Here is a 12,447-nt window from a genome sequence, read left to right as displayed (position 1 = left end):
CACCAATTCCCTGGTGCTGCAGAGCTTACCCTCCGTAGATCTAACACAAAGAGAATTCCCCTCCCCTTCATCCCTTAGCCTACCCAGAGAGAAAAACTCAAACAAGTCTTAAAAAGAAAGCTTTATATAAAAAAAGAAAGAAAAAAGACATCAAACTATTCTCTGTATCAAGATGACAATAATACAGGATCAATTGCTTAAAAGAAAAAATGAATAAACAACCTTATTCAAAAAGAGATACAATTTAAACATTCCAGCAAACTACACCCATGCAAACTACACCCAGGTAAAAGGATTACAGAGAAAACATGTACAGAGCTGTAACAGTTCCTATGCACATGCTAACAGCTTTCCAGAGGTCACCCCTCTGTCTCATGGGGCCCTGGTAGGCCAAAGTCTTTTCAACTCTTCCACAAGGATTGGGACCCGTGGACAGGGGGTCCTGTCTGTTTGCTGGGTCAGAAAGAAGGCTGAGTCAATTTCAACTCAGCCTTGTTATTCCAAAAGCCCTTTGTCTCTTGGTCTCTGGAAAGCCCAGAGTGAATCAATCTATGCAAAGCAGCCCAGGGGTGTTACCTCTCAGGAGGGGTTTGCCGCCCGAGTGATTCGCCTTAGTCACCCCCACTGTTTTAACCCCTGGAGGAGTTGCGTTAACTCTCCCAGATGTAGAAGAACATGATCATACATACAATCTCTGGCCCACAGCGATACATGCACTTAACACAATACGTTTTCCCCAAAGATACTGCATGCGGCTGCAATACCTGTCACAGTCATATCAAGAAATTCATGTCTGGGCCCAACTGCTTCTGGAGTCCAGACGGACTGAGAGGGGCAGAAGTGGTGTTTCTGATCCCATGTTCCTCTTCACACCCAGCTCCACACCAGACCCAGTGCACACTTGCTGTCTCTAACACACACACACACACACACCCCTCTGCCCCTCAGGGCTCAGACACACCATGAGGCTACCAAGATCTGTTCCTCAATGGCAAACTGCCATTTAGTGACCTGACAGTGAGCAGAGCTGTGACTGAAGCCTGGGAACCTGCTGAGCCAAGTGATGGAGCATGTATCTGAAAAGCGGCTGCGCTAGTGTATGTTAGAGGCTGATCCAGAGCCAAACCTAAGCACAGTTTACAGAGCTGTAACTCCCTGAGATCATTCATTAAGCCCAACAGCACTGATAGGAGGCAGGTAAGTCATTTCTGAGGCTGTGATTGGGAGTAGGGAGGAGGAATTGCACTGGCTCTAGCAGTGATCAGGTTTAACCAAAGCAGCCAGCAATGCTTTTAATCTGCTATCCAGCATGAACACAGCACCAGGCAAGTGTCACTAACTGCAGCGGCCTTTCAGCAGCATAACCAAGGGCAGAATTTGGTCCTCATTGTCCAGTTGCCCTAAACGTTGTGACAGATGAACCAAACATGCAGAGGAAGGAGTAAATGTTCCATTGGCTTCATTGAGACCCAGAAGGGGCCCTAATGAGGCTCAGACCTCTGGAAAGTTTCCCTCCTTGTTATCCTCACCAGCTTTCCCAGAGGCTGGATTGCACCCGACCAAGTTGGTGTGGGAGGGGAATTAAGTTATGTTGTTCAGTTTGTCCATCTTCTCTTAGAGGCAGAAACGTCCAAGGAGTGAGGAGGCTGCCTGGAAACACCTGTGAAAAGAGACGTTCTCTAGGCATTGTTCAGGAGAATGTACCAGGAAACAAGAAAAATTACAATTGTGATGTGAGAAATCGGGGCTGGGGGGGGAAATTCTGGAAGTGGCCTTCTAGGATGGCCATGTCTCTGCACTTCCTGGTACAGAGACGCCCATAGCACTGACACTACAGTACCTTGTTGTGAGTAGTCATCAGCAGAAAGGTCCAAGACTGAAGTGACTTGTGGTCCCTATGGAAGATGGTTAGTCTTGTGGTTTGGGATCTGGTCCTGAAACAGGAGATCTGGGCTCAGTTGTTAGCCAGGTGTGGGGAGACTTTGGATTGAGCCAGGAGGCTAATGGAATAACAGAAATACTGGGACTGTTTGTTTGGGGTGCTCACTTCTCTCTACTGTCTCCCACTGGATCCTTCCCCATTTTCAAACTAGCAATGTGATTTCAACTGTAATTGCCACAATAGAAGTGTGTTTGCAGTGGGTTGACGTGAGTATGGAGCATCACCTGCCTGCTCTTTTCTCTCTCACTCAGTCTCTGAGCACTTATTGGTTGCTTCCCACAGAACAAACCAAGGAATCTCCTTGTCTTCCCCAATGAGACAGGTCACAAGGACAATGCTTTGCGAGAGACACTAAACACCTGCTGATGCTTGGATCTCGATCATGAATGATGAGCTTAAAAATGTTACCGTTGTGCTGTGCCCTGGCATTTCTCATGTATGTTCCCTCTCTGCATTCTGATCACATCCCTTTTCCCAGCTGATTTTTGTACACGATTGTTTCTGGTTTTGAGCCAGTGTTATCACCATAGTAGCAGCAATTTCAAATAGCCAGGTCCCCTGTACAAAACACCAAGCTCTACTCTAATATTCCTGAGGTTGTTCACCTCCAAAACCAAAGCAAAAGAACCCAGCCAGACTCATGCAGGATCTGACTCCTGGCATTCTAGTCTGCATGGTAATTCAGATAGAGTCAATCACATGGCATGCATGGAATTTCACCTCTTTTTAAAAAAAAAAAAAAAAAAGATGAGGATCCTTCCATAGCAAAGAGGTGGACAGCAGCACATTTGATCTTTCCAATGTCTATAGTGTTGACAGCTACTTTCTCTAGTGTCATAGGTACCTACATGCCCTCATCACCATGACACCTCCTAATTCCTGGGGACCATCATTAATCCCCATTTTACAGGTGGGGAACTGATGCATGGCATAATTTGTCCAAGGTTGCTCAGGAAACCTGTGTCAGCATCAGGAACCAACTCCAGCTCAAGGTCCCCAGTCTGGTGCCTTCTCCACAACACCATCCTTTCTCCCCGCACCCACTTTCTGCTCAGCACTAATGGGATGGCCATTCGCCTTGCACATGTCACACACACGGAGTCTGGTTTCCAGCAGGGTCAGGGACCTGCAATTTCTGCTGAGTTCAAGGGGAGCTGTAGGTGCTCAGTTCCTCTGAAAATCTGGCTCTGGCTGTCTCAAGTTGGGCTCCCAGAAACTGAGACACCCCAAAAAACTAGAGGCCCTTCTGCTAAATTTGCTATAAGCCCATTGCCAGCTCCCTGAGCCATCATGTCCCACTCTCTTACCATACGCAAACCTTCAACACTGGAACTTGTTTAGCAAGTAGGAGAACAGCTGATCTTACCCCTCTCACCAGGAGCGCGTGCTCTCTCTCTCTCTCTCGTGGTTATTAAAGTTTGCATAAGGGCCATTAGATCCGCACTGCTGATCACTCCTACTTACCCCAGTTCTAATGCATGTTGGCAGGCATGAATCTGCAGGAAGCGAAGTGCCTAAGAGGAACAATGCCACATTATCACTCTTTTCAGATGAACCTAGAGAACAATATTATAAAAAATAGGAACCCTGGCCCTAACCGACTGCAGAGGAATTTAGCCAATTGCAAAAGCACAAATCAACATAGTCCCTGTGTGACTGGACTAGAAATCAACTGCTAGAAATGAGCTGGGACCTAGTTGAGAGACGATTTTGCAAATGCATCCAGGGGTTCACATTTATGTTCATTCCCCAACCACCGCCACCATTTGAACTCACGCTGGCAGAACAGGGACATTCGCCTGAGTGCCCTTTGCTTGGGGGACCATGATGGTATCGCTCATGAAAGCGAGAGAGGCAGGTTTTTCCTTATGAAATCGTCCCTACTCTGGTAAAGATACTATTAACTTAGCAAATACAGGGAAGAGCGTGGCCACAAGTGGGCTGCTGGAAAGTCCTTCCCAACCAGCACAAGGATGAGGTAGTTATAGCAAAAGATATGGCGGAGTTTTAGGTTCTAAAATACATAGTATAATATAGGAGGCAGCACCGGTACTGGATGAAGCTCAGCCCTGGAAAATAAGAGATCCGGACTCTGTTCCTACCTCTGCTGTGCTAGCCAAGACAAATCATTCGGTGCCTCAGCTGGAGACCAGAAGTTCCCTAGCTCAGAGTGGAGTAGTGTCATTACGTTTGTAGCGTGCGCTATGAACAGCATGAAGCTGTTTGCATTCATGTCTAAGTATAGCGTTATAAAAACAATCAGCAGAAGAGTGGCAGATCCCAACATAAAAATGGCATTGGGATTCCCTAGTCAGACTGCATGAGAGTAAAGACGGTTACATTTGGACCCAGGAGCCGTAACCATACAGAAGATGAGGGCCATGCTTCAAAGAGTGAATGATCTAATAAGGGGTGGGCAGAGAATCTTAACATCTTACTGGTCTCCTAAACCTAGGGTGACCAGATGTCTCTATTTTATAGGGACAGTCCCGATTTTTGGGTCTTTTTCTTATATAGGCTCCTATTACCCCCCACACCCATCCTGATTTTTCACACTTGCTGTCTGGGCACCCTACCTAAACCTCAGATTTGGGTCAGTGTCCAGTGGGGTTAACTCTGGGCAGGTCAGAGCAGTGTGCCGTCCGGGGGAGAATGGGAGGTGCTGGATGGTCCTAGATACCGTGAGTGCTTTACCTTCTCTCCATAGTAACTGGTGCTGTTCCGCACTCAAGCCTTGCTCACCATGCACCTGGGTCTAGTAAAGGAAAGCACCTCACACAGCTAGGGACAATGTTCGGGTGCTTGCTACCTCAGGACGTTTGCACTGCTACAGCCTTCTCAGGCCCACAGCGGGCATCCAACATCCCAGACCTCTTGCAGAGCTGTGAAGCTAATGCTGCCTCTCAATACAGTTCTCCTTGCTGTGCAGCTGTGCGGGGAGACAGGGGAGGAATCATGGAACTGTTTCAGTGGGGCAAAAGGCTGATCTGGCAACACAACTGAGGCTGCTCAGGTGCCATTAGCCTAGTGGGTAGGGGCTCCTGCCTGCCTCTGAGCCTAGTCCATTCCTTTCTTGCACTGAGAAATGCACCTGTAGCTTTAGTTCACTCTAAGAAGTCTCCACTTATATTTCATTTAGCTCAGAAAGCTCCCTGCCAGGTCTCACACTCCACCAAGCGGGGTATCCCCTGGCCTTTTCCTGTGCCGGGTTGTATTGGGAGAAGAGTGGGTGGCTTTGTCTCAGCACTAGAGAGCACCAAGCCTTAAAAGGCAAAAAAATAAATTTAAAAAAAAATGGAAGTCCTTTTTGATCGCATCTTCTGGCTTCCAGAAAGCACCCTGGAGATCTTTCTGGCACTTTATTTCACATTCTAGTACTCAGAATCTGCTTTCAAATCCAACGCCTAAACTGATCAATCATCCCCATGCTTATATAGAACAACAGGACACCAAATACCTGTGTGCAAAGATGGACAGAGACACTTCACCACAGCACCAAAAAATCTCCAGAAAAAACACACCACTTAGCTAGGCATCATCTCCAGGGGAGCAGGTGCATCCAGACTGCCACTACTTCCTGCAGCCCAAGTCCAGAGGAAAATTAAAATCCTGGCAGAGTGCTGGGTCATTTCCTTCTCTCCTTTAGTTAAGACATGGGAAATTCTGCATCTGGCTGGACCATTGCTCCCCAGCAGCACCAAACAGCTCTGCATCAGAGCAGTTAACTGGTGCCTCTGAATTATTTACTCTAGCAGGAACTTGATTTTTTTTTTTTTTTGCAGTCACTGTGATGCTCATATCGCTGTAAACAAACCAGAGACGCAGATGACACTGACAATTAAGTGGCTCTCTACGATTTTAATGAAATATGACAAGGCATTTATCCAGTCCCTCGCAGTAGCATTTTATTTGCTTTATCCCACTGGGTTTATTACTGTGTAGGGGAGAACATTCACAGAGTTTATTTATGTGCGTTTGTTCCCATATGACACAGGGAGAATCACATGCATCACCTCAGGACGCTGTCCAGCTGTGTGAGACACTCATGAAAGGGCTGTGCCCTGGGGTGCCAGCAGCCAGAGACGACACCTCTTGCCCACTGTCGCTGGAGAGTGAGGGCCTGAGAGGGGGGAACTCCTGGAACCAGGATTATTCCCTCTTCTCCGTGCGGGTTCACATCAGAGGAGCTGAATTACCTTTACATTAGCTGCGGGGTCATGGCAGACTGCCTCCCACCCTGCCCAGCCACTGTGACAGTCTGCACCCAGCCAGCTGCAACCACACCCATGTGCCCCTTCTGTCCCCGAGGCACCGCCTTCCACAGGAGCTGCTGCTGGCCTGCTGAGGGAGAACCAGGCCAAGCAACCCTCTAATCTCCGGAGCCATTATGCCACATCCGTCACCATGGTACCTCAGGGAGGCTGTGTACGAATCTTGACACACAGGAAGCAGCAAAAGGACCCAGCATGAAGGCCCCTACTGGAAAAGGCCCCACCGTTCTTCCACTTACTGGTCTGGCGTGGGTCTGGGACATCCAGCTGTCCCAAGGGGAGGGGAGGCCATTAGCACCACAGGGAGCCCTGCAGTGCACCCCTCAGGCAGCCAGCGCCAGGCCAGCTGCTCAGTGAATGAAAGCTGCAGTGATGGGTTCGGGGGGTTGGACAGAGAGTGAAGCAGACAGGTAGGACCAGCCTCAACCTTGCAAACAGCGGTTTCACGTCGTACTAGAACCCAAGACTTACAAACCAAGTCTCACCTCTTCCCATGGCTTCTCCGGACCCAGAGAGGAGGCCTCAGTCACAAAGCTAATAGCCAGATGGGACCCCCAGCTCACCTACTCACGTTCTCCAGAAACACTGCTGGCCTGGCTTGACAGGAGTCATTGGACATGGATGAGGCCTCATTTCTTGGGAGACAGGAACAGGGAGCGAAATGGATCAACAGACTGGAAAGAAAGTGTCTTGACTAGCTGGGAGAATGGGCAACACCCAGGGACCCACGGCCATGGATAAGATAAGGCTGGAAGGTAAGATGCGTAAGCTGTGCACGGACCCATAGGTGCTGGAACTAGGGGGCTGCCACACCCATGGCTGGAAGTGGTTTCCATCAGATACAGGGTTTACAGTTTGGGTAAATGGCTCTCAGTACTCCTCTGACACACACTATACAAATTGTTCCAGCATCCCTCCATGGACCGTGTGTGGACAGCGCCTGCTGCACAGGGGATTGGTGCCTACAAAGTGACCGAGCCAGTCCCAAAGTGTGTGATGCCATGGACAGGAAATGCCATGCAATGAGTACAGGTAGCTAAAGGAAGAGGCCTGCTGTGTAACTCTGGAGATGTGGTACGCCCTATGCCCTCCCTACGCTTGAGTCTGAGCAACTCAATGTAGCTTTGCTGAATGCCACATAAGGGAACCCAAGTGACGGGCCTGGAAGCAAGCTGAGGTTTTGGGGAACAGAGTGGAAGAGATCTCAGGGGAACTATTTTTAGAGCTATAAAAGGGAAAGTCATCGTAAGTGGAGCTGCATTTCTCCTCTCTCCCCAGCACGAATCCATCCGTGTCTGCAGTGTGAATGGAAACACATCACCACAACCAGAAGTTCAGAAAGATAAAAAGGATCAAAAAGCCCAAATGCAGCTTCAGTTCTCTGACGCAGCAGCATGATGCCAAGCCAAGAACAATGATAACAGAACACACAATAGTTCCTCACAGCAGCCCTAAATAATAGATTACAAATGAGAAGGGTGGGGGGAGGGATGGAAGGGCTCTTTATCACCATTGCTAAATGCATTCAAAAGGAATAACCAGGCTCCATGTGATGGACAGTTCTCCTAAGCCGAAACGAGCTCCGGATAAAGCTGACTTCCCAGCTATGAAAGGTGCCAGCAAGAGGACCTTGGCAGAGCAGCTTTTCAAGGACTGAGTTGTTTTTCCTTTGTAGTCTGTGCTCCACCACGTTTACTTTCTTTTCTAGATAGCTTCTCCTACAGTGGGTAAGTTTGCAAGCTGCATGAAAACGTTACGTTTTCATTAGGTTCCCCTAAACAAGACTGGTGGGAGAAAGATGCGATGCACTCAGAGCAGGCTGTCAGCGAGCCTTTTGCACGCTGAATATTTCTAGTGACTGAAGGACACCAAGAGAATCTAAACATCTACTGCACTCAGCCAGCTGACGGCCTTTCCACCATTCACTTCAAAATAATACAAAGCCCCTTGACAAAACATTTGCTGCTGAATGTTCCAGGTACACAGGGAATATTCTTTATTCATTCCGAGTATTTATTATGCTAGTATAAAAATGTGCCTGCAAAATGATTGTTTAAGCGCCTCCCTCTCCCCACTGCTGCAGTTGCTGTGCTACAAAGCACTCGCTGCTTTACACAGCTCAGTGTGTAACCCACCGGGGAGCATGTGCATGTGACAGATCCCACTCGCTGCAGATCCACAGAGGGTGGGAGTTGGTACAGCCCTTCAGCTATGGAGCTGGGGGTCTTTAGTGCAAGCTGCAGCAGTGCATGCTTTTAGGTGGTGAGGTCCCGTCCAACCCACTGTGCGTCGATCCAGATCTCAGCAAGCACAAGTGCCCCAGGTATTCATTCCCACATGTCAAACATCAGCTCTCACTGTGGCCTCGATTCAGCAAAGCACGTTCGCAGTTTCAAGCATGGGTTCAAGTCCCAATAGACTCCAAGAGGCTTTAATTGGGGCCTGGAAAGTGGAGCCCCATGTCTCCAAATGCTTCACGGACACTGTGAGCGACCTCCCACTGGTGTTCGGCACAGACACTCCAGAGGGAGGCAGCAGAGTACTGGGGACATCCAAATGTTTCACAGAATGTAGCTGGGTGTCTTGGGGTGGAGGCAGCCGTTTGGCACACTGGAGACAAGGGGGAGATGAACCTTGAGAAGCTGTATCATTCTAAGGCATTTTTAATACATTTACCAGCAATTGCATCAACAAATTAAAGGCCTGTAGCAGTTGTAAGCTGACTCTGTGACTAGAAAACCAGGTGGTCTGCAATTATTTCAATACACATCGTTCAGAGAATGGAGCTTTTGGATGATTTCCTGCATTGATGGTGGGTTTCCAAGCTCAGGGGAATCAGCCATAGCATATACGGCATCTGCCCTCTAGGGCAATGCTTCAAGTTCAGATCAGGCCAGAACTCACTGCTGTTAATGGCCCACATGAGCCACTGGTTGCTGTCCACTTCCTAGTGGGCACATGTCCACACGGCAAACCAACGTGACAGCGGAGCCCACTTTGTGGTAATCTCAGGAGGGAGAGTAGGAGACGGCATGAAGGCTGAGAGACCCGGCCCTGCCAAGGCACGGTGATGACCTGGTGGAAGCGAGTGACGGTCAGAAACCTGTGCTGCTGGGCTGGCACCTAGGACAAATGAGATTTCAAACATGGACATGAAGCTGAGTTGGAGATGATGCTTTTATTACTCTTTATAAAAATCCTGCTATTTTAAAGGCCTTCGGGAAGGATATTAATCTGCAGTCACTGAAAGGGTTAAAGCCCCCACACGTATTTTGCCAGCATTTGCTTGAGCTCTTGAAGGAGACATAGAAGCTCGTTACCACTCTGCCGGCTGCAGGTGACACAGATGCTGCCATGCGCCAGGGACACCGGGACAAGACAGAGAAACCCATTCACCACGGTCAGCCAAGCAAGCCTCAAGCCTCGCATGCCTCAAGCATGAGAGCTGCAACACTGCAGCCTTTCACCAGGCTGGCTCTGCATACCCGGGCTCTGTCCCTAACTCAAGGCACCAGAGATCGTCACAAAATAAGAGGGAGGGAAATATGCCCTTCTACGATTTCCATCGACTGGCCAGCCCCCTGCCAGCGCCAGATTTCCCAGGGGCCGAAGTAGATGCCTCGGCAAACGTGAGCGATGGAAGGACAAAGTGGCAGCTCCTCCCGCTGTCGTTGGCCAAACGCCCTGAGGAGCAACAGGTTGGAACAGGAAAGTGGAGAGCACGGCCGGGGGGCAGGGACAGCCTCACTCAGCACCCAGGGGGCTTCTGTTCTACCAGTGGCTCCCAACCCATTCCATACCAGGGCCCCAGCCCCGTTAGCACAATGGGTAGGGCAGTGACAATGCAGAGGCTGAGAATCCCTGCTCTCAGCACCACCCACCAGCCCCCTCTCCTGTTTGCATCTGGTCCAAGCCTCATCACCTCAGTCTCACTGAAGCCAAGTGGAAGTGCGCAGGGATGAGCAGAGAGGCAGCCGGTGTCTAAGGAGGAGGGAGCTCATCTCATCCAGTCCAACAATGGGTGTATCTTAGCGTAGCCAATCCAGAAGGGTGCTGAGCATCTTTGGTTGGCTCCCTCCAAAGGAACTCAGCAGTGCTCAAGATCAGGCCCCAAAAGTCAGCACACGGGGTGAAATCTCACAGGGGAAGAGTAGGTGGCTAGTCTGCCCACGTCAGACAGAAACTCTCTCCCGATATTCAGTGAAGGCAGAGTCACCACCTTACACCTCTAGGGGCCAAATCTTCCAAGGTCTTTGGCCTCTAACAACACAGGCAAGTGCACAGCGGAGGTTTCAAAAAACAACAAAGACAAAGTGCCCAACCCCCATGGAAATCAATGGAGTGTGGTGAGATACCAATGGGAGTTGGGCACATCACCTGCTTAGGTGCTTTGGAAAATTCCATTCAGTGCTTAAATACTTCTGAGAAACTGGCCCAGTGTAGCCGTGCCAGGGGGCAGAGAGAGAGAAGTCAGCAACAACCAGCTGATTTTTCAGAGGCTCCAGCCTGCACTGATCTCTGCTTATGTCAGTCTGGGTCAAATCAAGATTGGGCCAAGTAGAAAAATCGAATCCAGCTTTTAACCCCCTCAAAAGTTAGGGTCCCGACTTCCCTAGGTGGGTGGGAGGCGTCTCCAGCCAGGATCCAGCTGTGGTACTGGGATCTGCGCTTGGAGCACTCTTGCATCCATACAAGTCAGATGTTCTCGAACCTGGGGGAGAGGGACAGGAGGGGGTCCCTACTGATGAGCACTGTGGATCATTTTACTCCTACTGACTGCAAGTGTTGGGATCTACTAACATCCATTTTTAATCCTATCAACCTGGCATCTTTGAAGCTAAATAGTGATATCTATCCAGCAGGGCTGACAGCTCCCATCAGGTAATTATCTAATGCAGGTTTCAGAAGGTTTTTATTTGTTTTATCTGATGCAGGTATAGAGTAAAAATCTTCAAAAATGCCTACGTGACTTTGGAGCCAAAATCCATTTTCAGAGGTGACTTGGGCTTTTAAGAGCTAAAGTCACTTTTGAAAAATGTTACCCTTATCATCTAACAGACAAAAGGTAATTTTTAAAGCAGGTATCTGCTGTGCCAGGAAACTGGTCACTCATTCATGAGAGGGGGTCAAAAAGAGGGACATGTTTTTTGCAAACATTTTCACAAAAGCCTGGTCTGTTTTTGTGAAATGATTTTCAAAACTTCTCAACCCCAGCTCTAATCACCACATTTTAAAGAGCGCACAAAACTGATCCTGGAGGAGTTGTTCTGGTCTGATCAGCAAATTAACTTGCTGATCTATATCACGGTCCCGGTTATGGTCTGGATGGACAGAAAACCGAGAGCCAGCCGCATGAGGACAGAGTGGACACATTTTCAGTTCAAATTAGCCATCATTCCTGTATATTTTAACCGACTTTTTAGAAAAGGAGCAAGGTTTCTTTTGCAGAGCATCCTGACTGTGTTACGACTATAAGGTTGCAGTGGAACAGAATGTTAAGTAACCCTGATGCACAGCAGGTCCAGTTGTGAGCTCACTTCCTGAGTGCAAATCAGGAATGGCACCACTGAAGTCAAAATGGAACAGAAACAGGCCCTGGATGTGTTTTATCTTAGCAGCAATCAGGGTGTGAGACACTCTGCTCTTCTCTCCTGGTCTGGAGGATTCACTTTGCATATGACACCGTTTAATCATATATTTTACAGTGACAGCAAACACAAGTGACACGTGACACACAGTTTTTAAAGGAGAACCACACCAATGCAGGAGGCTTGTGTTCTTGAATGTAACAGGACTAATGACAAGCCAGAGGCCTCTTGAAAGGCCCAGTGGTAGGAGTGCCACTGAACACAACAGAAGTTGAGGGGGCTCAGCACCCTGCAGAATTAGGCCTTAAGAATCGATGCCAATCATAAAAGAAACACAAACAGTGGTGCTGAGGTAATGGCAAAAGATTTCATTAGTGCAATTAACATTTATAATGGTATGTTCTTTAATAGAGAATTTAAATAAGGCTTTGAATAATTACACACACTAAAACTAACATTCCATAACCTTATTCCGCAAGGAAAAAACGGCAGAAAACCCTCCGTGCCCGACAAGGTCCAATTACGAACAATTACATTCAAGAAGAGGTGGCTTCCAAAAAACCCAAACGATGGGTTGTTGCATCATCGGCTTTTTCAAGTCTCCTTGCTCCCTCAGTGTGAGAAAAGTGTGAAGAGCAGATACACA

This window comes from Chelonoidis abingdonii, chromosome 8 (genome assembly GCF_003597395.2).
Source record: "Chelonoidis abingdonii isolate Lonesome George chromosome 8, CheloAbing_2.0, whole genome shotgun sequence".
NCBI lineage: Eukaryota > Metazoa > Chordata > Testudines > Testudinidae > Chelonoidis > Chelonoidis abingdonii.
This window is presented reverse-complemented; position numbering follows the sequence as displayed.